This window comes from Sminthopsis crassicaudata, chromosome 3 (assembly GCF_048593235.1).
Source record: "Sminthopsis crassicaudata isolate SCR6 chromosome 3, ASM4859323v1, whole genome shotgun sequence".
Taxonomy (NCBI): domain Eukaryota; kingdom Metazoa; phylum Chordata; class Mammalia; order Dasyuromorphia; family Dasyuridae; genus Sminthopsis; species Sminthopsis crassicaudata.
Window position 1 is genome coordinate 272,917,652 of NC_133619.1, and position 27,174 is coordinate 272,944,825.

Genomic DNA, 27,174 nt, shown 5'->3' on the forward strand with positions numbered 1-27,174 from the left:
TAGTGTCCTCAAGGTTTGAACTTTGTTCTTTTCTGTCTCCATAAAAGCTATCTATGGTCAGAGTTCTTTTTGATTTTGATTTTTTGCTCATTTTTTAAAGGGTGAGGTCTGGTCTTAAGGCAAAATTTAGATTGTCCTAAGCTTCCTTTACAGGTGATGGTTTTTATGCTGCTCTGGGCAGTTGCTGTTAACTTCCTCTGGTGTTGGAGGGGCGTGTCCAAGTCTTGCATTGTTCTAGGGTTCAGAGGCTCACTATTTGCCTTTTGTATTTGCATTGCATGTCTCACAGCTAATCTGATGATTCACTGGCTTCAGAACCAGGACAGAGTAGCCAATGCTGCTATACTTTGGCTTTCAGCCCAGTAGATTCCCTGGCATATGGACTCCACATCAACCTCAGTCCCTGTGCTGTGTTTGTGGTTGGCTGCTCCCTATTCCCACCACTATGCCCAATTGATCACAGACCTTTTTTGAAGTTCTTCCAAAATATCTTCTCCTGGATATTTGTTGAACTCTAAATAATTGTGACCTATCACTCTAAAACCAACTCATATGGCTTGATTTGGTGTTGATGTGAGGGATGTCAGGAAAAGCTTAAATAAAGACCTATTTACTCTCCACCATCTTGGCTCTGTCCCTGACATTTCTGATTTTTAAAAAGATCAGATCCCTTAACTATTTGAAGTACATATCATACAAATTTATATTGGAGTACAGATGAATGGCATATAATAGCACTCTAGATCAGGATAGTTTCCTGATGCTCAAACTTAAGTGCAGCATAGGAAAGAATGTACAGATAAAAATCAATTTGGTCAGAAATCAAGTTCTATGTGACCTCCATTTCACCCATTGTTCCAGGGACAATGTTCAGAAGTTATCCTGGTTAAACAGTTAGATATATGCCCTGGTCAAAGACACAGAGTAAAGGGACTGCTATGGTAACGATCATATTATCGATAGGGTGAAGGAATCAGAAAATATGGACTCAGTAGCAAAAACAAAAAAAAAGGAGGGGACTTGGCTACTTTCAAAAAATTAACTAGGAAAGTCTACTCAGGATGAAAAAAACAGAACTCTAATTGTGCCATGTTGTTAAGCCTATGGAAGAGTTTTGGTAGTTGATTCTAACTAAAACTGAGTGTGGTCAAACTTAAAGAAAGGGGTATAGACTCTTTTACCTATTCATTGAAAAAGGTTATGACCTGGTTTGGAGTTAGGAAGTAAATAGGAAAAAGAAGAAATTTCCTAGGGAAATTATCTCTCAGGAATCTTTCATCACTTTAACCATTCAAATGTCACTCAATTAACTTGTTGATAGAATCTGATTCCACATTGCCTTGCTGTGTTATATATGCACAGGCCCAGCAGAGGATCTAATTTTTCAGTCAATTATAGAATGTTTCATATTAGGCAATCTGTCTTTATCCAATGATCTAAAGTCCATGAGTCAGCAAACTGGGAAATTAGATTAAAATACTGGGTCAAGAGTAAGGAAGACTGGAGTTAAATCCAGCCTTTGATTCAAGGGGGACCCTGAGGAAATCATTTAATGTCTCTTTGATTTCCTCAATTGTAAAATGGAATAATAAAGGTACCTAGGATTGTGGTGAGGATCAACTGAGGTAATATTTATAAAGTGCTTACACAATGTCCTGCATGTAATAGACATTTTTAAAAAGTTTCCTTCTTTCCTTTACTTCTTCCTTGCCTATGATTCTTTTAAATTCATTAATTACCTATCTATACTTTGATCACTTTAAATTTATTTATTCAATTGAGATATCTGGGACTTCCATGATTAATTGGAGGTAGAGATTGATTTCCATCCTTCTAAATATGAGCTTTGAATTTATTAACCTCTAAAAATATTTCATTCTCCTTCCTTCATCTATCTCTACTCCTACTCCCAGTAGAATATAAGTTTCTTAAAGACAAAGGCTATTTTCACTTTTTCTTGAACCTCCAGTGTCTGGTACAATGTCTTGCACACAATGGGTTTTTAATAAAATATCTATCATGTTGAAATTGAAGTAAGCATGGAATGTTTATAGCCCTTTGATGATGATGTATTGGCTAGTATATTGAGTTTCTGTTAGGGTACAGCAGCAGATAAGTTTGGAAATGTAGGCTGAGTCATTCACCAACTCTCAATTGCTAAATGAAAGAAATTATTTCTCCTCTGGTCAATGTGGAACCATTATAAATTTTCAAAAGGGACATGGTGATCCTTAAGATAAATTCATCTGGAAGCAGAGGTTAGGAACTGAAGCAGAGGATCATTTTGAATAGGGTTTCTTAAACTTTTTCTATTTGCAACCCCTTTTTTGCCCAAAAAAGTTTTATGTGATTCTGGATATATAGGTATATAAAGTAGATATGCAAATCAAATATTTACTGATAATAAATAATAAGTAAATTTACTTTAAAGCAATTCTTTGGTATATATATATATATATATATATATATATATATATATATATATAATTTTACCATTTATTGAAGAGGAAAGCAAATTTACATACTAATGAGATGAATGTGCAAGTTTATTTTTGCATAAAGAATGAAATCTCGGCAGAATATTTGATACTGTAGGATAAAGAGAGCCTTCAATGTTTTTCAGAGTTGATCAATATTGTGATTTTATAATCAACAATGCTGGAAACCCTGCTTCACATAAATATGCAGTACAAAATAACAGCAGTATGGTTAGGGCCATTTCAGAAATTTTTTGGAAACTCTGTCCTAATCACAAGCCAAAAGTCATTTAATGATTTTTTAGGAAACTCAAGATTTAAACCCATGTTGCTTGATAACCTGGCAAATGTTTCTTGAACTTTTAATGGCAAATGACTGACATTTTTTTGTTTCAATTGAGTATGGTTTATGAGCCCAACTTTAATTTCAATGGAAATATTTCTGAAACTGCCTCCAACCATTTCAAATGATCAGTTATAACTCTTACAATTAAATCTTTGATAAGGTTATATGTAATTTCCATTATCTGTAGCTATAAGCATTTCTAAAGAAGTGTTTTCTACCCTATTCTTTCATAACTTGTAACCTTTCCTTTTAACCTAAATGTATTAGTTTTTATTTTACCTGAAGATACATCATTGAGTTTTTAAAAATACTCAAAAAATAAGTTTTGAAAGCCATAAGTCCTTATGAAAAAAATAACAAAATCAGAGTTCTGTTCTGTCAAAAATATGACTGTCTCTCAATTTCATTAATCTGTTTCAATTTCATTCTCTTGAGAGCCACCTTACCTCTGCATGTAGTAATAATCTTTTGTAATTGGAATCCATATCTTTGTAAATATTTGAAAACAAATGATAGTCAAGTGAATGCTTTTTAATAAAGTTGAAGATTTTGATATTACTGAGAAACACAACATCTAACTCTAGTGATATTATTTTGTTCCGATGGAATACACAGTGAATAAAAGTGATATGTTCATTTTCATGAGCTATAGCTTTTACTATAAATCCAACATTCTCACCCATCATTGCTCCAGCATCCTCTTTAAAGAATACAATAAATTTTTCCACTGTAAACCTTCATTTATGAAAAATTCATTGTCTTAAAGTTGTATATCTTTCCCTCTTGTGTGTCCTTTTAAAGGGTGACAAAAATCCTAATTTCTTATTTATTCATACAATTCATTCTTCATACAATTTATATAAACACAACTTATATAAAGTTATAACTGTGCCATGTTTGAAATAACAGCTGTTTCATCTAACTGAATTGCAAACTTTGAACTGATCTTAAGTCTGGTAATAAGCTGCTAGAATTGGTCATATTAATTTTAGAAATTATTTTATAAAAAGTATTATTTGAAAAAGGAATTTTATGAATTTCATCCCCCTAGTTTTGCCCATGAACTATTTCTGACATTTCAATTGCAATAGGTAACACAAGTTCTTCTCCTGTCCTATAGGACTTCTTAGTTTTTATAATTAAAAAAGAAGTTTCACAAGATACAATTAAATATTTTTCATTGACAGTAACAATTTTTTTCAAAATGTTGCTTTTTTTCTGAGGCAATTGGGGTTAAGTGACATGCACAGGGTCACACAGCTAGGAAGTATTAAGTGTCTGAGGCCGGATTTGGGCTGGTACTCAATCTACTGTGCCATCTACCTGACCAATGTTGCTTTTCTTTATTTGAAGATTTTAAAAGTGGTCCAAATATACCTTTGTTTTATTGCAGTATGCTGCATGCTTGGTATTAAGATATTTTCTTAGTTTGCTGGTTTCATGCTCTCAGCAGCCAAAAATTAATTACAAATTAAACAAAGAGATTCTGCCCCTTATCATTATTAGAAGTAAATCCATATTGCAAAAATGATTCAACATATTTACTTTTTCTTGTCACTTTAGGTGTACTATAAACTGGTAGTGAAGACTCTGCCTCATTGTCATTAGTATTTTTACCTTATCTAAATTTAGCCACTTACTCATAACTGAAATATATTTTTATCCTAAAATATAAATTAAATGTTGCTAATCATTTCTTAAATAAATACTAGCTTTAGTTTTTGAAAAAGTATTTGTTTGTGCTTGATTTAAAAAATTGAAATTCATATTTACATGCTCATACAATGGTGATAGTGGAGAAATATTATTAAAAGGCTTTGTCTTTACTTGTTGCAATTAAACACATTTCTATAAAAGAAGGAAATAACAGCAATTTTAAAAATAAAATATTCCAAGAAATATAATTCTGAGATATCCTAATTATTTGATACATGCTGAGGAAGGATGATAGCAAAATATTAAATCTTTTATTTTCTTTAATTAAACTACTATTTTTTGGTAAGAGCAGAAAACTTTGTATGTACAGTAAAAACAACAGAATTCAAAACATACAATAGTCTCAAATCTAAGCCAAGATTTTTCTGGCGGCTTTTGTTGGTGTTGTCTGGCATAATGGTATACATGGTGCAAAAATGTGATGGTCATATGTTCAGAACCAAGGCTGCAGTGAAGTCACCCTATGCAACATGCGGAAGCAGTGCTAGAAAAACCTTGGATTCATTATATGTTTCATTTTGAACTAATTTTTGGTCATTGTGCATTGAGAAACCTTGTGCTGCCAAATATTTCACAATCTCCACATTCAGATGCATGGCCCTCCATGGGGTCACAAACCACAGTTTAGCAAGCTTTGATTTAGAAGACCATTTCAGTAATTGAGGAATGAAGTAATGAGGATCAAGTTGACTGAGGTACCAATGAAAATAAAGAGGAAGATTAAAAACGGGAAGGACATCTCTGGAGAAAACTTCTGACTAAATATTATGACAGATAGAACCCATTTCAAAATGAAAAATTTTCTTGGAGCTAGAGGTGGGTATTGCATAAAAATGGTAGTTGGCAACAATCCCATAATCAGAGCTATAGAAAAATTAGTCAAGGTTGTTTGTAACCAAAATTTCAGTTTTTATTAGTCCTATAGATAGATAATAGTATGAATCATTTTAACCATTTCTTCAGTTTACATTATGAGTCCTAAGTATCCAGACTGGCTACTGATATCAACCACATTCATTGGAAATATATCTTCTCTCCAATTTGTAGTAGATAAATCCAAAAACCAGATTCACGGATGCAGAAATTTTTTATTGTTCTCATTTAAAAGCAATGATTCTAATCATTTCCTTTTTTTTCAGTGGAGTGGTCATTGAAAGTGGTCTTTGATTATATTTATTGCAATAGTTGTTTATTCCTTCATTATCCAATTAAACTATAAGCTCCCTAAAAGCAGAACCAATGTCTTATCTAAACTTTGAATTTCTAATATACAATACAACTCTCTACACATAGTAAGTGTATAATAATTTTTTTTGGTTCTCTTTAAAATCAGGTTCACCTTAACTTGTCATAAATATAATTTGACAAGAATAGGGTAAAAGTTCTAATTTAATTTTTTTCTCCTTCATATTTCTATTTGCAGTCTTCATTAGTCATCAATATTCTCTTGGAAATGCCTTTCTGGACAATTTTTGTTGTTCAGTTATTTTAGTCGTGTCCAACTCTTCATAGTCCCATTTAAGGTTTTCTTGGTAAAGATACTGGAATGGTCTGCCATTTCCTTCTCCAGCTCAAATAAAGAAACTACGACAAATAGGATTAAATCATTTGTCTAGGATTACACAGCTAGTAAGTGTCTACAACCAGTTTTGAACTCAGAAAAACAAATTTTCCTCATAGCAAAACCAAAATTCCTAGTACTGTCTAGGAATCAATACAAAGAAAACAATACTTCTATTAATATAAGGTCCTTTATAAATGAGCAATTAAAACCTCAAGAATTCAGATCAGTTTAATAGAGGTGACTTTTTTCTTTCCTAATTAATAAACTATTTTGACAATATACGTTCAAAATACCATCACTATTAGTCCAGACATATGAAGTTATTACTTTTCACACTTAATTTCAAAGCCATGTTCTCTTAGAGAAAATTGTGCTATGTACCTGGTGTAGGCTCAAGTTAATTTTTGAGAAATGAAAGATTGAATAAAAACAAAGCAATTGTTAAATGCTTACTAGTTGTCAAACCCTATGCCAGGCAGCATGGTCACAATAAAATGGTTAATGATTTCATGCTATGATGAATATCATATAATATCAACCAATCAGTTGATGTTATATGTTATGAATGTTATATGTCATTATTTGCTTAATTCTCAATATATGCTTCTGTACCTTTTTGTGCTTAGCACTTCTTTGGAGTAGTGATACAATATGCTCTATGACCAATCTGTACTGTACACTGACTGCCACTATATTCCTTTGAGGGAACATGAGACATGAGCTAAACTTCAGCTTTCAATTATTTTTCTCTGGGGTTCCTGGGTGGGTCTGTAAACAGCTATGCCCTAGCCCCAGCAGTGCTGATATGTGTTGCTATTTTTTATTTTATAATTTAATTTTTAATTTGTTGAATAAAATAATAATTTCTATAATATAGTATAATAAAAAGGATGATTATGTTGTTATTTTAAGTAAAGGCAAAACATATTAATTTAGCATTTACTACCATGCAGACTTTTGCTATGTGCTAGGAATACAAAAAGAAATTAAAAAATCAGTTGTTGCCCTTAGAAGGTGAGGTGGAGAAGATGGAGAAGGAGGGAAATGATTCCCTAACCTGGGCCTTGTGCAGAAAGTCAAGAGTGAAACCTGAAAAAGAATGAAGGCATAGTTTAGCTGGACACTTTGCTTTTAAGGGAGATTTTAGAAGAAACTAACCAATAATAAAGAGCAAGAGGCCATAGGGATAGAGTATACTTCCAGTAAAGCAGGAGGTGAGATGAATTAGATTGTAAAGTCTACCAAGACTTTGACTTGTTTTTTAATGAGTTGCTTTTGTGACTTGACTTGTTTTTGCTCGTAGTATGTGATGGAATGATGTTCAATACAATAGTTATTTCCATGTATTATAGGAAAAAATCTTCTCATTTGTGTGACTAACCTTGTCTTAAAAACTAACTGGTTTTGTTATTAAAATCATAATGATATTAAATATGTAAGTATTTAATAGAGATAACTTGAGACTAATGAAAACTGAAAAAACATTCAGCAGCACTTAATATTCAATAATGCTTATACTATGTTTGGTATGAAACACGTTTCCATTGACATTTATTTAGATATGACATAGTCCTTATTTCTTGTGTGTGTAGAACTCCATATTATGGCACTTTGGCCATCACTTCCACTTTTTAAGTCTCACTTTATACGTCTGTCTGTCTCTGTCTAAATCTCTGCCTCTGTCTTCTCTCTTTTTTCTCCCTTTGTCCCTTTCTTTGCTTCTGTCTCTGCATCTCTGGCACTCTGTCTCTTCAGAAGGTTTTCAGTGCTCTAACAAGCCCAACAGATTTGAAAGGATTCCAATCTACATTGGAGTATAAGCAAATAATGATAATTTTACCTAAGAAAATTTAATGAAACAAATTCAGAGTTTCCCTGAGGCAGAAATTATTCTATAAGTAAAACAAATAGTCTCACCAGCTCATTGGAATTAAATGTGCACAACGACTGTGGGCTGGCTGATGGGAGGAAATCACCTAAATAGGGCCAAAGGCATTTTATCAGTCTCTTGCAACAAGACTTACATATATCTCCCAACTGCAAAATCTTAGACCGTACTACCTTCTAAAGGAAAATAAATATAAGCAAAATGACTCAGCAGCTCCAGATCCCTTGTTGTTGGTGCCTGAGCAACAACAATAAGAATCAGCATCATGATCTACCCTCCACTCCCTTACAAAGAGAAGAATGTCTTGGGTGTCAAATGGGCATGTGCAATGACACAGAAATAATGTCCTGGCTGACAGCCAGGATAAACAGGTCTCAGATGATATCATTCATCTCCCTTTCAGTCAGTCATGCTTAGCTCTGCCAACAGAAAATCTCTGTTTTACAAAGGGAAAAAAAAATGTCTTCATTCCTCCTCTCCGAGTTTGTACAAACACAAATCTGATCATTTTTGTTCCCCGTTAATGTCGTTTCTCTCTTGGAGGTGTTTGTTATTGTCTCTTTTGTTTACTTTAGGGTTTTAGTTTCCATGTTTCATCTCACAAAACTAAAAGATTCTATATTTGTATCAGATTGGAGATAGCCCAAGAAGTTTTAGAGACAAGGGATGATTTAAAATGCAAATACATTGAAAAAAAAATAATAGCAATGGAGATTGAATTTGACTTAAATGTCACAAGGCAAGAAAGTTCATTGTCGGACACTGTCCATGTCTAAAATACTTTGCAAATGGCTGAGACACAGAAAATCTCAATAAATTATAATATAGAGGTCACTAAGTAAAGTGGAACATATAATCTTGAATGGTGAGAAGACAGAGATTTTGCACTTGATTCATAAGTCTCAACATGAAGACTAGAGAAATGCATTATGATGTAATAGAAAGAGAGTTAATCTTTGAGTCAGGAAGAGTGGGGTTCTAGCCCCATCTCTGACATATATTAAGATGTCCATGGTCAAGTCATTTAATCTCTCAAAGACCCAAGAGCTGTATAAAACTATAAATTACCAGGCAATTTCCAATCTGCTTAAAGAAAGTTCTCACACCAAGAGATCCTATATGAATGAAATCATAGCTCTCAACTAATAAAATAATAATAGTGATTAAGATGATGCTCATGATGATAATCAAAAACAAAAGAAAAAACTAATTTAATACTTCAAGAGATCCAAAATACCACTAGTAGAGGTAATTTCTCCATATATAGAGAGAGTTCAACCCTTTCATGTTATAGTTGATAGTTTTTGTGAGTAGTTGTGGCTAAAAAAATCAGTGGTGCCTAAATTCTTAGTGATAAATCATTTTTATTTGTTTGGGAGTTTTTTGTTCCATAGCTATGATTTTATTGGTTTAGGGAATTCTGTGTAGATACCTGTTTCATTTAAGCAGGTTTGCAACTGGTTAAGTCAACAAGAATTTACTAAGTTCCTACTATGTGCCAAGCTCTGGGGATACAAAGAAAGGAAAGATCTTGCTCTCAAGAAGTTCCAACTCTAGTGGAGTAAACAATATGCAAAGAACTATGAGCAATATAGAATGAATTGGAGATAATTTCAGAGGGAAAACACTATCAAGAAGAGAAACAGGGAAAGACTTATAGAAGATGAGATTTTACCTGTGAATTGAAGAAAGGGAAGCTAGAAGTTACATATGAAATGGGAGAGAATTCCAGAAATGGAGCACCTGATAAAAATGCAAAATCAAATGAGTTGGGAAGTTCTGAAGAAGGCTCAAGTCAATGAGGAGTCCACATTAAGTTTAATATTTATAGGGCAAGCTCTGGAAATCAAAGAACCACTAAGATGCCCGAGACAGAGAGGACCAGCTCAAGTCAGAAATTGAGTTTGGAAAAATGTGGGTGCCTGTTAGCTGATTAGCCATGAATGGTTTCTGCATTTACAACTGGAGCAAAATAAGAATACCTACCAAAAAAAAAGGAAAATGGAATGTCTTTGTCTTATATGAGAAACAGCAAGGCAGGATTATGGGATCATAGAGAAGTGGAGAAAAGAAAGGTATAATAAGACAGAAAGGTAAGGAAAAACTAAATTAAGAAGACCAGTAATTGACAATTTTAGATAGTTGCCTAGTACTCCGAGAAATTGAGTCACCCATGGTCACACAGCTTTAATATATTAAGGCAGTACTAAAATCCAAGTCTACCTACACATAATTGACTGGTTCTTAAACAACAGGTGGATCTTTGTTTTCCACTTTAAAAGGAATGAAACTTGTACTCCCTAATATCCAGCTCAGGGTCACTTCACTAACGGATGACCTATTCATTTCTATAGAAATTCCAAATGGGGGGGGTAACAAAAGGGACAATAATACATTATAAAGGATTATCATTATAAATGAAAATCCAAATTGTTAAAAGATGTTCTTAAAAGTAATTGCTTGCAAAAAAGATTTTAAGCAATAATAGAGATGAAAAATCTCCAGAGTAAAACCTATTTGGAAATGGTCTCAAAGTCCTACATATGACTTAAGCAACTGGAAACTATGGTAACATGTACTTGAATAAATATGAAAAACGAGGAATTCCTGAATCAACAAGATCAGCCCATTTACATCATTGTAACCAGCATAATGCCAGAATCATTTAGCTTTGGGGATTGAATGCATCTGGCCCTTATAAGAAGATAAGAGGGTTCTTTGCACTCATTATTGAGCAATTCTGCTCATGTTTTTTCACAATAAGCCAGAGTGGAAGAAAAACACGAGGTTAGCATTGCTGTGACTTTCTATCATTTTCCCTTTCTCTGAATATTCTTAATATCATAATTGCTTGGTTGTTCCTGGAGGGGTACATCTCTCCTCATCCCAAGCATTGGGTGGCATTCTCTCATGGGGAAAAAATACTTCTTGCTACTGACTGGAGTCAGAGATCCTTACCCTCTGAGAGACAATTATCTGAACATTGTGGTAAGAAAGAGAAGCGAGACTAATAGAAAGCAGAATTTTTTCCCAAGAGCAGAATTTGATGCAGATTAATAAAACCTTTGTCAAGTGTAATTTTGACTAAACCTGCTTGAATCTAAAAGAATCAGGGGCCTCTGAAAACCTTTGTACTTTTAAATGAACAATAATCATATTGAGGCAAGGAAGGAGGAAAATAAAAGGAAAAGAGAAAATGAAGCATCTTTTTTTCTGCTGAAAATATCTGAAATTTCATTAACAGAGTCCGTGCCCTTTGCCACTAAATGAGATTCTGTCTTCTTAGCAAAGGGTCAATGCAGAAATATCACATAATTATGTTCTAAAGGAAAATGACCTTTAAACCTATTTTTAAATGCATTTAACATGTAACCTTGCACAGTTTTTAAATTACTTTTTACCAACTCCTAGTACACAGTCATGTTCAATGAATGGCTTATGTGATGATGACACTTATGGCAATCAGTATTTTGTTTATTTTTTCCCCCACAAGAGAAATAGCATCCAAATTATATTTGGAATGTGTAAAGAAAAAAATAGGAATGTGAAATCCAAATTTTTCAAAAATGCTGTAAACTGTTTTTTTTTTTTCCATCTTAGAAATTCTTCCTCACTCTGGAAAATCCCTCCAGTTCTGTGATTCTCTTCTTCCAATGGTGATTCCTTCTAGAACCTTCATTTCAAGGAAAGACCCAGGCAAACAGTCCTTCATTCTTTTTTGAACTCTGCCTCTGATTAAATCTCATCTGTTGCTCAATTCCCTTTTATATATTAATTAATTAACTAAATGTATTAACTTTCCCCTTATTATTATATAAGTTCTATGTTTCTGCTTTTATTTGTCTTTTTGACACTTTATACAATACTTAGTACATTAGAACTACTTCATAAATGCTTAGTGACTTGATGGCATATACTATCCTCCAGAGGAAAGGAGAATAAGACATTGAGTCAGGTAAGACTTGCTTTGCTGATATTTTAAGTCTGGGTTCCCTGTTATTTAGCCCACTTGGAAGATAACCTGAAGAGTGACAGACATGTTTTTTTGTTTTTGTTTTTGTTTTGTTGTTGTTGTTGTTGTTGTTGTTGTTGTTGTTGTTGTTTTTAATTTCCAGGTAACCATTTGTACCTGTGGCTATGTTGATAAAGGATACCAGTACCTCTATATACTGGGAGCATGACTAGTTTTCTAAAGTCAACTGAATTCTCTTGCAGTGTGGGTATGAAAAACTATCTGAATACAAAGAAACAGATTAGTAGGTGTCTCCTAGGTAAACTGACTCATGAGGTGGTCCTTAGGATTCCAAGTTCTAATCCTTCTGTAGAAACTCTGTGCCTTGCTGCAGGATCTCCAGGTGGAGGATATCTCTATTGTAGATTTTTTTTCTGAAGCAATTGGGGTTAAGTGACTTGCCCAGGGTCACACAGGTAGGAAGTGTTAAATGTCTGAGACCAGATTTGAACTCGGGTCCTCCTGAGTTGAGGGCTGGTGCTCCCAACACCGCACCACCTAAAGGCACTGTGGTAGAAATTCTTAACCTTGAGTCCATAGAGTCTCTAAGAGTATTAAGACTAGATTTCAGGGAGTCTATGAACTTGAATGGGAAAGTAAGTTGAAAACTTTATTTTTATTAAACTTTAAGTGAAATTTACCATTTTCATAATGCATGAAGTCACATATATATGTGCATATACACAGACACACTTTTAAACATGATTCTGATAAGGGATGTAAGGGTTGCCTCCAAGTACCAAAAGGGTCCATGACACCTAAAAAATCTTTTACCATATTAATGTATAATCACAAAAGCATAGATTTCATGTCTGGGTCCATAGAGGCAAGTATTTTGGGCACTCAAGCAGGATACAAGAATGAATAACCAGCACAGTGGTATTATCAAGTACCTGGGAAGTGCTTTGAAAATGTTTTGATTTTCCAAATTGTTTCCCACTATGAGTCTGTTTGAAGCTTCCTACAATACCCTCCCCCTTTCCCTTGAGGACATACCTATGATATCAAGTTAGTTGTTTTCCCTAGGTCCCTGCCCATCCTGAAATGACCCAACTTCATATAGTGCTAGAGAACCTAGAGGAATGGAGTTAACACCCCCATAATCTTTCTCAAACAGCAGTTGCCTCAAGGGACCCCTTCACCAAATGCAAGAGTACAGTCAATTTGTGATTGAATTTCTGAGTAAATACCTAGAGAGCCAATATTTTTTGTCCATGATTAAAGAGAGATTTTAATATTTTAGATCTGCTGTATATGTCACAGGATTTATATTCTGCTATGGAAGTTTAAGAATATGATATTTTCATCCAGATTGAAAGAATGGGGGTTATAGGGATGCCTGAACTCTATAAGGAATGGCAGAAAATGCCATATGGCCAATTCATGAAAAATCTCACATTATGGAGAAGTTGAAATGTGCCATATATAGTAGCTTTAGCAAGATCTTTTATAAAGATGACAAGTAAGGAGAAATAATTCTAAAGAAGGGGAAGTTCTATAAAATTATTGGCTAGAGTAAAAGCCAAGTTTTATTAGATATGGAAAGGGAACAGAGTCATGATCAACAATTTTTGAATAGAAGACAAGTTAGCATCTTTCAGTTATGTATAAGTCGGAGGGAGGGAGCTAAAGGGACTGAGTAGTAGAAATGCTACTGTGGGTCCCCAATAGCCTTCTGCTGAGGTATGCCTAAGGGGAAAGTTGGGAATATTTAATATAATCAAAATGTCCATTTTGCCTTTCATAATGTTCTTTAGTTCTCCTTTGGTCATAAAGTTCTCCCTTCTCCAAATATCAGACAGATGAATTATCCCTTGTTCTCCTAATTTGTTTATAATGTCCTCCTTTATGCCCAAAATGTATCTATTTTGACCTTATTTTGGCATGGGGTGTGAGATGTAGGTCTTTGCCAAGTTTCTGACATATTATTTTCCAGTTTCCCAGCAATGTTTGTGAAATAGTGAGTTTTCACCCCAGAAGCTTCAATTTGGGGGTTTATCAAATACTAGATTACTATAATCACTGATTATTATATCATATGTATTTATCTAACTTATTCCACTGATCTATCACTCTAATTCTTAGCTAGTACTAAATAGTTTTTGATGACTACTACTTTATAATACAATTTTAGATCTAGTACTGCTAAGCCACCATCCTTTGTATGTTTTTAATTAATTCACTTGATATTCTTGACTTTTTGTCCTTCCAAATGAATTTTGTTGTTATTTTTTCTTAGCTATATAAAATAATGTTTAATTGGTATGACACTGAACAAGTAGACCAATTTAGGTAGAATTGTCAGTTTTATAATATAATAAAAGCTAGTATAAGCTAGACCTATCCATGAACAATTGATTTTTTTCAATTGTTTAGATATTACTTTATTTGTGTGAGAACTGTTTTTGTAATTATGTTCATATAATTCCTGAATTTATCTTGGCAAGTAGACACCCAAATGTTTTAGTTTGTCTATAGTTATTTTAAATATAATTTCTCTAGATTTATCAATATTAGATAGAAATGTTGGTGATTTGTGTGGGTTTATTTTATATCCTGCAACTTTGCCAAAGCTGTTGTTTCAAGTAGGTTTTTGGATGATTTTCTAAATTCTCTGAGGGTATCATATCATCTACCACAAGTGATAATTTTATCTCCTTATTGATTATTCTAATTCCTTTAATTTGTTTTTTTTCTTCTTGCTAAAATCAACATTTCTAGTATAATATTGAATAATAGTGGTGATAATAGCCATCCTTGTTTCACTCCTGATCCTGATGAAAATGCATCCAGTTCCTCTCCATTACAAATAATGCTTGCTGTTGGTTTTAGATAAATACTGCTTATTATTTTAAGGAGAAATCCCTTTATCCCTATGCTCTCTGGTGTTTTAATAAGAATGGGTGCTGTACTTTGTCAAAAGCTTTTTCTGCATCTATTGAGATTATAATATGATTTCCATTGATTTTGTTATTGATATGGTCAATTATGACAATAGTTTTCCTGATGTTGAACCAGCCCTGAATGCCTGGTATAAATCCCACTTAGTCATAGTGTATTATCATGCTGATAAGTTGCTATAATATCTTTGTTAATATTTTATTTAAAAAGTTTGCACCATATCCATTAGGATATTATTATTTCTCTGTTTTGGCTCTTTCTGGTTTAGGTATAATTATTAGGTAATTATACCATATCTGTGTCACAGAAGGAGTTTGCCAGGACTCTTTTTTATCTATTTTTCCAAATAGTTTACATAGAATGAGAATTAATTTTCTTTAAATGTTTGGTAAAATGTACTCGTACTCGTAAATCCATCTTTACTTGGATATTTTTTATTAGGAAATTCAATAAAGGCTGATTCAATTTATTTCTCTAAAATGAGACTATTTAAACAATTTATTTCCTCGTCTGTTAATCTGGGGAATTCATATTTTTGTAAATTTCAGTCATTTTGTTTCAATTGTCAGATTTGGGAAGATTGAGTGTAGATCTTGGAGAAGATCCCCCAGGGTATGAATATGGAGGTGAAAAGAAAAAGATGGAGTAAGCCCCCATCAGTTTCCTATTTTAATGATTTTTTTCCTGAGTACTGAACTCTGTTGTTTTTATGCAGCGGCAGGATTGAAAATTCTGTCACTCTTCTGTCTAAAATAATTACCTATTAATTACTTAATGCTAAATTATCAGCTATTGATTATTAAATTGACTATCAAAAACAGTTAAGTCTAAAGTACTATTCCAAATAGTAGCGATATAAATAAGAAGGCAAGGCAGTCTCTGTTCCCAGCAAACACAGTTTTTAATTGGAGAAAACATTGAATATCACATTTTTCACTTGCAAGTCAGATAGAAAGGCCCCATAGTCTTCATAGTTTAGCAGAAGGCAGGCAGTAATTATCTTTCTTTAATGTTATTTCCACTGATCAAATTATATTCATTTCTGATGTCAAACTATTTTATGGAGCTAAGTATTTTGTGGCAAGAACTTTCTTTTCCAAGGCTTCAGTAGTTGGGAGTGCTAATGAGTCAGGAGCTGCAGCACCCATAGAAACAGTTGTCAGATTCATTCTCTGTTGGGGTTGATTCTTGGATAATGGATGGGATGGGATCCCAAAACACAGGATGAGTGGTTTGCTAGCACTGCTACTGGGGCTTTGGGATTTGGGGTCCTAGACTCTCCTTTGAAGAGGTGATAGTGATGGTGATTTACTTTGCCTAAAACATGATGCTTCCTTTCTTTCCTCCCCGATGCCCTGCTGCTTCAGCTAGGTTGATGTCTGTGCTGTTGATGGCATTTGGTCAGCAGTTTGTGGGATGGTTCAAGAACTGATCTACGTGGATTAAGTGATTAGGTCAGTAAGAACTGCTATTGTGGAGTTTCTAAATTTTTCATCTCTATAGGACTCCGTAGTTAGTAGCAAAGTTAAAGACATTAATTGCCTCATTAATTAGAACACAGTATCATTAAAATCAAAGACTATGAAGTTGATTCCTGTATGGTGAAATTAGTTTCACTCATATCTATGGCCTTAAGTTTACCCTGATCCCACCAACATAGCAAGTCTGTATAGAAAACCAATTTAAAAAACATGAAGAGAAGAGAGATGTTTTGTATATTATAGGGGTACATGGGATGCTTGGTATGGACTACAACAGTATATTCCCTCACATGGTGGGCTGTCCACTCAGTTTCTGGCTTGGCTTGGTCACCTAATCTGCCCCTACATAACAGGTCTGGGTTCCCAAAGAAAGACCTTTTGAGGGAAGGAACTGTTTTTGCCTATTTTTGTATCCCTAGTGCTTAACAAAATGCCTGGAAAATAGTATGTGTAATAAATGTTTATTGATTGAATGACCACCAATACCACACTTATAATTCAGATACTCTTATGGACCTTAGGGTAGCCCTAGAATGTGAAAATACATTCCTCCTTTCCAGAAAACTCACAAGTTCACCAATTTACTTCCATTTATACAAACCAATCATTCATAATAATGACAACCTTAGATCTTCAACATAAGCAGGCACTTAACAATAAGGCAAAAGCAACAGTCATCAATGCATCATAGACACTTCATGCTTTACACACAAATCTGGCTCAGAGCCTTCTACAAATTTTTCAGTATTTGGGGTAGGGTGGGGAGAGTAAACACAACAGAGAGGATAGGAGAGAAAAATACACATTTTGGGGAAGATTTCATTACTTTCACAATACAAATGATGCTAAAGGACAATTCAGCAATTTTCCAATCAGAATCAGTCTTTATATAATCAATCAGTAATTACCAGCTGAAATCCTATAGTCAGCTTTTCTCCTATAGTCAGTTTTGTCACATAGGTCCATCCTGGTTGAATTTTCTATCCCTTGCTCATCCTTCACTCACCTGTTCTGTTTCCTTCTCCTGACCAGTCCTTATTATGCAGCCAAGTTCCTTCAGCCCTTTCAATGATTTCAAGCAGTAGCTCCTAGTATACATTGACTTACTTTCCCTTGTGATGTTAAAAAACCCAAAATCTCTACTTTTTTCTTAGTTGTAAAAATCAATGGACCTTATTTAAACATTCTGTAGTCTTCAAGTAGTTATTTGATGTATCATTTTGTGAGTCATAATCTCTCAAGCCATAAAAACAGTTACATGCCATTGAGCTGGGGGACCATAATGCTCTATAATTTCAGTTCATTTTTACTCCTTGATCCAATCTTATTAAGATTCTGTCTCTGAAAACTTTCTTTGCTCTTATATTCTATAAATTTTAGTATATGTAACTTTTTAAAATTTATTCAGGTATGAGCCATTTACTTTTAAAAGGAGAATACTATCTAGCCTTTGCAAGGTAATTTAAGCATTTTTATTTGTGAAGTCAATTTCTTCCTTTGTAGAAAAGCCAAAGTAGACATATTCTATTTATGTTTCTTTCAAATAAGTTTAAGCAGTTTTTAGAAGGGATAATATAGAAGTAAGAAAAACTACAATCAGCTCCATGCCTGCCCCTTCTCCCTAAAGATCCTTCCTCCAAACAGATCTAGAAAACACACTAGTCCAAATTTTGATTGGGAAATCCAAGATAAAAATCACCTCAGTTATTTTTCCCAGGCCACCTGGCACAAGGAAATAGAGAAGTTGGTATACCTTGAACAGGAAAAGAGTATATACTGGGGCAAAAAAAAAAAAGAGGTCTCAGATTCAACAAAGAGGTGATTAAACTTGTCATGGAGCAGGAACAGATAGCAATTGATATCTCAAGTGCTCACTACCTAGTTCAAGGTCACAGATCTAAAACAAAATGAAAAAGGCGCACCGGAGCCTAAGATTGACATCCTGAGGATAAAGGTGACCTGTGTCTCTAGAAAGGAATTAGTTCAGAAGAAATTAGCAGCCATATTTCTCTGACTCCAAAAATATAGCTGAGCCTCCGCTCCAGCTTCCAGTCCAGTTTCAGGCCTGCAGCAAAATAACCAGGGCAGATAATTCAGATCAAAAAGAGCCTGCAGGTCTTTCACTTTGAATCAGCAGAGCTTACCATATGATTGATAGTCATTAAGGTCAGCTGCAGTCAACTGAAACTCCAAATAGCCAAAGAGATCTGTATGTCATACCCAAATCCAGGTCAGCAATCACACTTAGCCCTGGATCAGATTATGAGGGAGCCATGAAGGCTTGAAGTCTCCAGCCTGACATGGCCCTGTGATTCCTAGAATAAAATAGCACCCAGCACTCCAAGAAAACAACAGCATGACTGGTCCAGATATTCCCTCAAAACAACACAAGAGTCTATTCAACAGACTAGAAAGATGAGCAAATAGCAATAGCAAAAGGATCTCATCAGATATACTCAAGACAAACTCAGAAGGCGATGTCTCCAAAGTATTTATAAGCAAAGCCTCAGAGAAAAACATTACTTTGACACAAATTCAACTAGAATTCCTGGGAGAGAAGAAAGTTTTTTAAAACTTTTGAATAAATAAAATGAGCACTACAGGGAATAAATGGAAAAGAAATGAAGACTTTGGAAGAAAGAAATGGAAAAAATAATTAGAAGCTTGGTATAAAGGATAGATACAAAATTTATTCCAAGCAACAAACACACTAAAAATCAGAATGGATCAAACAAAAGGTAATGACTCCATGTATCAACAAGAAATGTTAAAACAGTCAAAAGACTGGGAATAATAAAATAAAACATAAGGTATCTCATAGAAAAAATTATTGCGCTACCACTCAGATCAAAGAGAAAATATTTAAAGTCATTGAATTTGAACACCATAACCAAAAAGGGGGTTCTACATATCATATTTCAAAAAAAATTTAAAACTATCCAGATCTCGTAAAACTTGAGGGCACAGAGGAAATACAAAACAATCCATCTGTCCTCTCCTAAAAGAAACCCAAAGTGAAAATTCCCAGAAACATTTTAACCAGAATCTAGAGCTTTTAGGTCAAAGAAAATTACTGTTGGCAGGCAGAAAGAATCCGTGTACTAAGGATCCATAGTTAGGATCAGTACAATTTAGCATTCACCACTTAAAGGAGAGGATAGTTTGGAATACAATATTCCAGAAGGCAAATGGTACGTAGACATACAGTGAAGAAAAACCAAGAATAATGCTACATGAAAGAAAATATTTTTTAATGAAACAGAGAACTTCCGAGCATTCTTGATGAAAAGGCAGTAGCTATAGAGACTTTGAAGTTCAAATGCAAGAGTCAAAAAGAAATATCAAAAGGTAAACATGAAAGAATGATCATAAGGGACCAAACTAGGAAACTGTCTACATTATAATATGGAGAGATGAAATGTGTGCTTATTGAAGGCTATCATTATCAGGGGGTGATAAAAAGAATTCTATTAGACAAAAGGCCAAGTTGCTCTATTATGTCTTGATCTTGAAAGAAGAATGGAAAAACAAATGAAGAGGAATACATTAGGAATGTTAAAGCAGTGGAAGTCTGGGGGAAATTATTTCACATAGTCATCTATACAAACAAAAAGGAAGACTGACACTTGAATCTCTCTCATCTGAATAGTCCAAGGACAGAAAAAATCATACACATTCAGACTTGAGTACAGAAACATATTTTACCCAATTTAAAAATAGGAAGGAGAAGGGAGAAAAAAGAAGGGTGATTTAGAGGGAGGTTGAATTAAAAAAAGACTTTATCCTAACTAAGGATGTACAAAGCTATTTGTAGATCTTTCTGAGGTGGTAAAAATTGGAAAATAAAATGTATGTCTATCAGTTGGTGGATGGTTGATTGAATAAGTTATATTACATAAATATGATGGAATATTTCTGTGCTATAATAAATGAAAAGAGGATAGTTTCAGAGAATTCTGGCTATACTTATATAAACTGGTAGAGAGTGAAATGAGCAGAACCAGGAGAAAAAAAAAATTATACAATGATAATAGCAATGTTGTAGGAAAAATGATATGTTAAGTCATTTAGAAAAATTATTATACTGTTTAAATTCAACTTTATGTGATTAAAGATTGTTCACACCCAGAATATTGTCTAACCCTAGTAAGTTTCTAGGAATGCTGAAGATGATTACAGGGTATTTTATAATTCTGCAGATGCTGGATCCACTAAAATTATTCTTATTCTGGGTTATCACATCCAGGACTTGTGATAGAATTACCTAAACTTGTGTTTTGAGTTTCCTCAAGTTGCCTTCTCAGAAAAATTGCTTAATCATGTACAGATGTGGTTCATAAGAACCCTTATCTAAATCCTATATCAACTTCCCAGATCCTGGGTGACAGAGAACCATACCTCCTTTCCAGCTTACCCTTTTCTACAAAATGACCTACTAAATTTCTTTCTAAAACCATTTTGTTCTCATAACAAACAATGAAAATTTAACTTTGACAGACTTAGGAATTCTGATCAATGTAATGGATAGTAATGATTCCAGAGGACTTATGATGAAACATATTACTCACCTCTTACTGGAGAAGTAAAACACTCAGAAAGTTGAGGAAGACATTTTCTTTGCTTCAGTATACATTTCTGTATCAAGAATTTTATTTTTCTTTCTTTTACAAGGTGGAAAAGTAGAATTTTGCTGGTTTTTTAAATTGAAAATTTTTAAATATATCTAATGCTTATTTCAGTAGGCTCTGCCACAGAGATTAGATTCTATTACTATATTTTAAGAGCCAAATGGAATATTTAGGATTTGAATTTGAAACAAGGAGTTTTTGAAGAAATCAAAGAGAGAAAGACAGTGGATTGGGAAATTATGGAAAAGAGAGAAAAATGGAGAATAAACAAAAATGTCTTTTTTGGGAGAATTGTCTTAATTTACTTTATGAAGAAATATAAACATCATTTTAAATAAGGAATAAGAGACTTCCTTCCCCCTCCCCCCACTTATTTTTCAGAGTGATGAATTTAAGGAGTTACAGTGACTTCTTGTCACAACAGGAGAGAAATTACAAATGAGAGAAAAAAAAAAGATCAAGGACTGTTCTCTTCTGATTCTTGAAAAGACACTTTATTTGGTATTATGAATGAAGTCATTGGTATGGTTTCTGTGTTCTCAGAAATGAAGAGAAGAGGTAAAATAAGAGTTTCAAATGACTCTGAACTTTCTGTCATCTGTAATATCTGAATAGCTATCTTTGTTTTATTATAAGTTTCATTATTAGTAAATGGTATATTTGATATATTTATATTTAATTTTGGGAGATTATGGGATTAGTCACATATAGAGAGATGAGTAACTACTATTGGGAAAGAAGTTTGATCTGGTTCATTAAATAAGTATTTAATGAAAAGAACTGATGGATCTGAAAATAGTTGATTACTTGAGTGATTTCTTGCAATGCTATTAATTAATGAGGTAATATGCAAAACTGTTCCTAGATTACTCTGGATCTCAGGAAAAGATTAAATAAAAGAACAAGTAGCAATCTGAGTGGTGACCTACATATGAGTGTAGCTGACCCAAATCCCTTATCCCCTTCTGTCTTCCCTTGTACTCTTTGCTATGTCTAAAATGTGATTGTTCCCTTTTTAAAAATCTACATTCAATATACTATTTCCAAAGATAGTAAAAGGATACAAAGAATGAATGAATAAGCAGACACTTGCACAAAATGATTTCAATTATGGGAATATGCTATTTGGAAATAAATCACCTTTTGTTTTCCTAATAACACTGAATGAATTTTTAAACATAGCAAAACAAACAACAAAAACAAAACTATGACATATTAGCAAAGGACCCCCAAGTCAACATTTTCATGAGCAAATCATTTTCATTCTCTGCTCAATAGATCCTTTGGATAAGAATAGTCACTAATATCATTTTCACATATTAAAGAAGAGAATTTTCTCACCTTTAAAATTTTCTGCAAACAATTCTGAGATTCCTTTCATACCAGGCAAATCAGCAGGGATGATAAAAGATAGAAATGGTCAACATTGGAGAACTGTGGAAAGACAAAAATACTAATAAATCATTGATAGAACTATGAATTAGTCCAACCATTCTTGAAAATATTCTTGAAATTTTTCTTAAAAAGTGAATTAAATGTCAAATACATAATCATTGCTAGGCATATATCTTTACTAGGTCCAATACAGAAAAGTTTCAAATACTAAAATATTCATGCCAGAATTTTTCATGATTATAAGTTACTGGAGCTAAAGTAGGTGTCTATTGACTGGCAGTGGCTAAACATTGTGGTATATGAGTATAATGGAATACTATTACAATATAAATACTAATATATATGATGAATATGCCAACTCTCTACCTCCATAGGACGAAAATTCCTTTCCATGGTCACCATTCCCAGATATGTATTGTATTCTCCTATTTTAAGGCAGGAATTCTCCCCCTCCCCTCTTTCTCTGTCTGTGTCTGTGTCTGTCTGTCTGTCTGTCTGTCTCTCTCTCTCTCTCTCTCTGTCTCTCTTTGTCTCTCTCTTTCTTTTTCTTTCTCTCTCTCTCTTTCTCTCTCTTTCTCTCTCTGTCTCTCTCCTGTATCTCTATTTCTGTCTCTGTATCTGACTCTTCTTCTCTTTCCTTTTTTTGTATTACTATCTCTCTATCATCTCTCTTTCTGTTTCTTCCTCTTTATCCCTCTTTGTATCTTTATCTAAGTGTCTCTCTCTGTCACCCTACTTAGAGCTGTGCATGCCCAGTGCTTAGTAATTTAATTCAATTCTAGTATTTATTAACTACCTATCTTGTGCCAGGTACTAAGCTATGTGCTTACCATGATGACTGGCACATACTATGAGTTTAATAAATATTTTTTCAGCTATTTATTCATATAAAGAATTAAGAGAGGATGGAGAAACATGAATTTACCCAAAATAAAGTAGGAGAAGTCAGAAAAAAAATACACATCGTGACTATAACAAAATAAAGAAAAAGAACAATAAAACGAAACTGAAAGCTATATAAGTTATAAGGATCAAACTTGGACCCTGAAAAGAATTGAGAAGTAGATCTCCATGTCTTCATTACAGAGATAAGGAACTATGGATGATAAGCCACCCTGATCAAGGATAAAAACAAGACATTGGAGAAATAGCCCAAACTCTTCCATAATGTTTTCAACAGACAATCACCAATCAATCCTGAAGCCATTGACTATTTACCTCAGGTTGACTATTGACTTCAGGTTGAAGTCAATCCCTCTTTAGCCGAACCTCCAAATGAAGAAGTTTTGAATTGCATTAAATTCCTTCTCATCAGAAAAGTATCTAATGATGATCCTGTTCCAGGAGATATCTGTAAGGCAGGATGTTCAGTGCTCCTACAAAAGCTGACAGAAATCTGGATTTTTATGACAAAAGGTCAAGGATGCTTTCATTGTCCATTTCTATAAAGGAAAAGGGAATAGGTTGTCTTGTGACATCCATGGAAGGACTTCCATTTTAGTCAGTGCTGAGAAGAGTCTCAGCTGATCTTTCACCCGGAAAATAGCCATCTACTTAAGAGCCAATGTGGCTTCAGAGAGGGCTGGGGAATGGTTGATAGTAATATTTTCTGCCCAGCAACTCCAGGAGAAATTCTAGAATCAGAACAGACATATGTATACAAATGAATTGATCTAACCAAGACCTATAATTAATCCATACTCTATAAAAGATCATGGGAAAACGTGGTTACCCAGAGAAGTTCATCAATACATCAATTTCATGAAAGTATGCTTGCACAAGTTCTGGATAATGGAAGATGTTCTCATGATTTCCTAGTTACCAATGGAGTACAATAGGATTGTGTGCTTGCTCCCATGCCATGAATATGATGTTTTCAGAAATGTTTTCAGATACCTTCAATAAGGATGAAAACAATGTCAAGGTCAACTACTAACTTGATGGTAAATTATTTAACTTGAAAAGGCCACAAACTGAGTCTAAAGTGGAAGGAGAGTTGATGCGTGACTTTTTGTTCCCAGATGATTGTTTACTTAAGGCAACGTTTGAGACTGAGATACAACAGAGTATGGATTAATTCTAGGTATTCATATAGATTTTGTTCTGACCACCAGCCAGTATCATATCATCCATACTTGGAACCATCAGTTGTAGCAATTGGAGAAGTATTGAAGGCTGTGGATAAGTTCACTTACTTTGGCAGTATACTTTCCAGGGATGTCCACATAGATAATGACGGCTCAGAGTTTGGAAGGCGCTAAAAGAAAGTGTGGAAGAGAAGAGGTATTAGACTGCCAACTAAAGTCTACAGAGCAATTGTGCTGACCTCATTGTTCTATGCCTGTGAAACTTAGACATTATGCCAGAGTCATGCTAGAAAGTTGAATCACTTCCATTTTAACAGCTTTAGGAAGATGCTGAAGATCATCTGGCAAGATAAGATACCAGATTCTGAGATAATTTCTTGAGTTAAACTGCCAAGCATTCTAACTCTAATGCAGAGATGGGCTGGCCACATTATTTGCATGCCAAATGTACATTTGCCTAAATACCATTTTATAGCGAACTCACCCAAAGCAAACACACACATGGAGGTCAGAGGAAGCAAAACAAGCTCACTTTCAAATTCTCTCCAAAGAATATTGGAATTGATTATGAGACATATGAGATATCAATATAGGACTGTAGAGCATAGGATGCCTTTATCAAAGAAGGCATGGTGTTCTATAAGCAAAGCAGAATTGCAGTACCTGAAAAGAATATGCTAATACAGATATTTCCATACTGAATATTCATATAGGCTATTTGTGTCTGACTTGTAGTAGAATTTTCTGAGTTCCTATTGGTATGGTCAGCAATAGTTAGACACGCTGTACATTGACTTTTACATAGTGCTGTCATTTTGGTCATCTTCAAGAATGAAGGACAAATAATAAGGAAGTAGGATAATGAAATATAGTATCAGATAATTTTCCTTCCATTGCTTTTTCTCTTCATTGAAAGAATAACTCATAGAGTAAGGGAGTAGAACAAAAAGCATTAATAAAAGTATGATAAAAAACCTTTTAGAAGATTAAAATCCAATGGACTGATTTTTAACTTCTCTTTATTCTCTCTCTGATACTATCTCTCTTTTTTTATATTATGGCTTTTTATTTACAAGATATATGCATGGGTAAAATTACAGCATTGACAATTGCCAAACCTTTTGTTCTAATTTTTCCCCTCACCCCTTCCCCCAGATGGCAGGTTGACCAATGCATGTTAAATATGTTAAAGTATAAATTAAATAGAATATATGTATACATGACCAAACAGTTGTTTTGCTGTACAAAAAGAATCGGACTTGGAAATAGTGTACAATTAGCCTGTGAAGGAAATCAAAAATGCAAGCGGACAAAAATAGGGGTATTAGAAATTCTATGTAGTGGTTCATAGTCATCTCCAGAGTTCTTTAACTGGGCATAACTACTTCAGTTCATTACTGCCCTATTGGAATTGATTTGGTTCATCTCATTATTGAAAATGGCCACATCCATCAGAATTGATCATCATATAGTAGTATTGTTGTTGAAGTATACAACGATCTCCTGGTTCTGCTCATTTCACTCAGCATCAGTTCATGTAAGTCTCTCCAGGCCTTTCTGAAATTATCCTGTTAGTCATTTCTTACAGAACAATAATATTCCATATATTCATATTTTGCAATTTATTCAACCATTCTCCAATTGGTGGGCATCCATTCAGTTTCCAGTTTCTGGCCACCACAAAGAAGGCTGTCACAAACATTTTGGCACATACAGGTCCCTTTCCCTTCTTTAGTATTTCCTTGGGATATAAGCCCAGTAGTAGCACTGCTGGGTCAAAGGGTATGCAGTTTGATAACTTTTTGAGCATAGTTCCACATTGCTCTTCAGAATGGCTGGATATAGTCACAATTCCATCAACAATGATTCAGTGTCCCTGTTTTCCCACATCCCCTCCAACATTCTGCATTATCTGATACTATCTCTTAATCACAAAGAGGGGAAATGGCTTCTCAAGGTCACACAAATAATGACTGAGCAGAAACAAGGTTCAAAGTTCAAACACACAGCTTTCCAACTCTAATTGAGTGATTTTTATCAATATTAAACTCTGCTTCCATTTATAGATTTCACTACTGAAGGTGATAAATAAACTGATAGTCATTGTTTATCATAATTTTAGTACATTGTGATGTTGACATTTCTGTTCTCAACCTAATAGTTTGTTTGTTTGATGGATAGTTATAATTGGGGCTATTAGCTTCAACTTCAAGCCTTCAAATATTCCTGATTTAATCACTGTGCCTACTTAATTTACCTAATAACAATCAAATCCTGCCTTCCTAATCTTCAGAAATTGTTACAGCCAGAAATACCCATCATCTAGTTGTCACAACTCTGACAATGCCTCTTTTTACTTGACTTAGCCACTCCTTGAAAAACAAATACCATTCTACCTATACTTGAAATTTTTCCAATTTTGTAGGTTCTCCCAGAGCTTGTTCTTCAGATGTGGAGCCTTCAAGAACCCAGGATAATCTTCATCCTACTGAGAATATCAAAGTACAATCAGAGAGGAGGCGTATGATACATTAAAAACCAAATGTGTTTATGATTATTCTTTCACTCCTAATGGCAAATTTGGGGACTATTTTGATAAACTAATGAGAATTTAAAAATAAAAATAATAGTTACTATTGTTTATAGAATACTTAAATATTTACAAAGTATTTTAAAGGT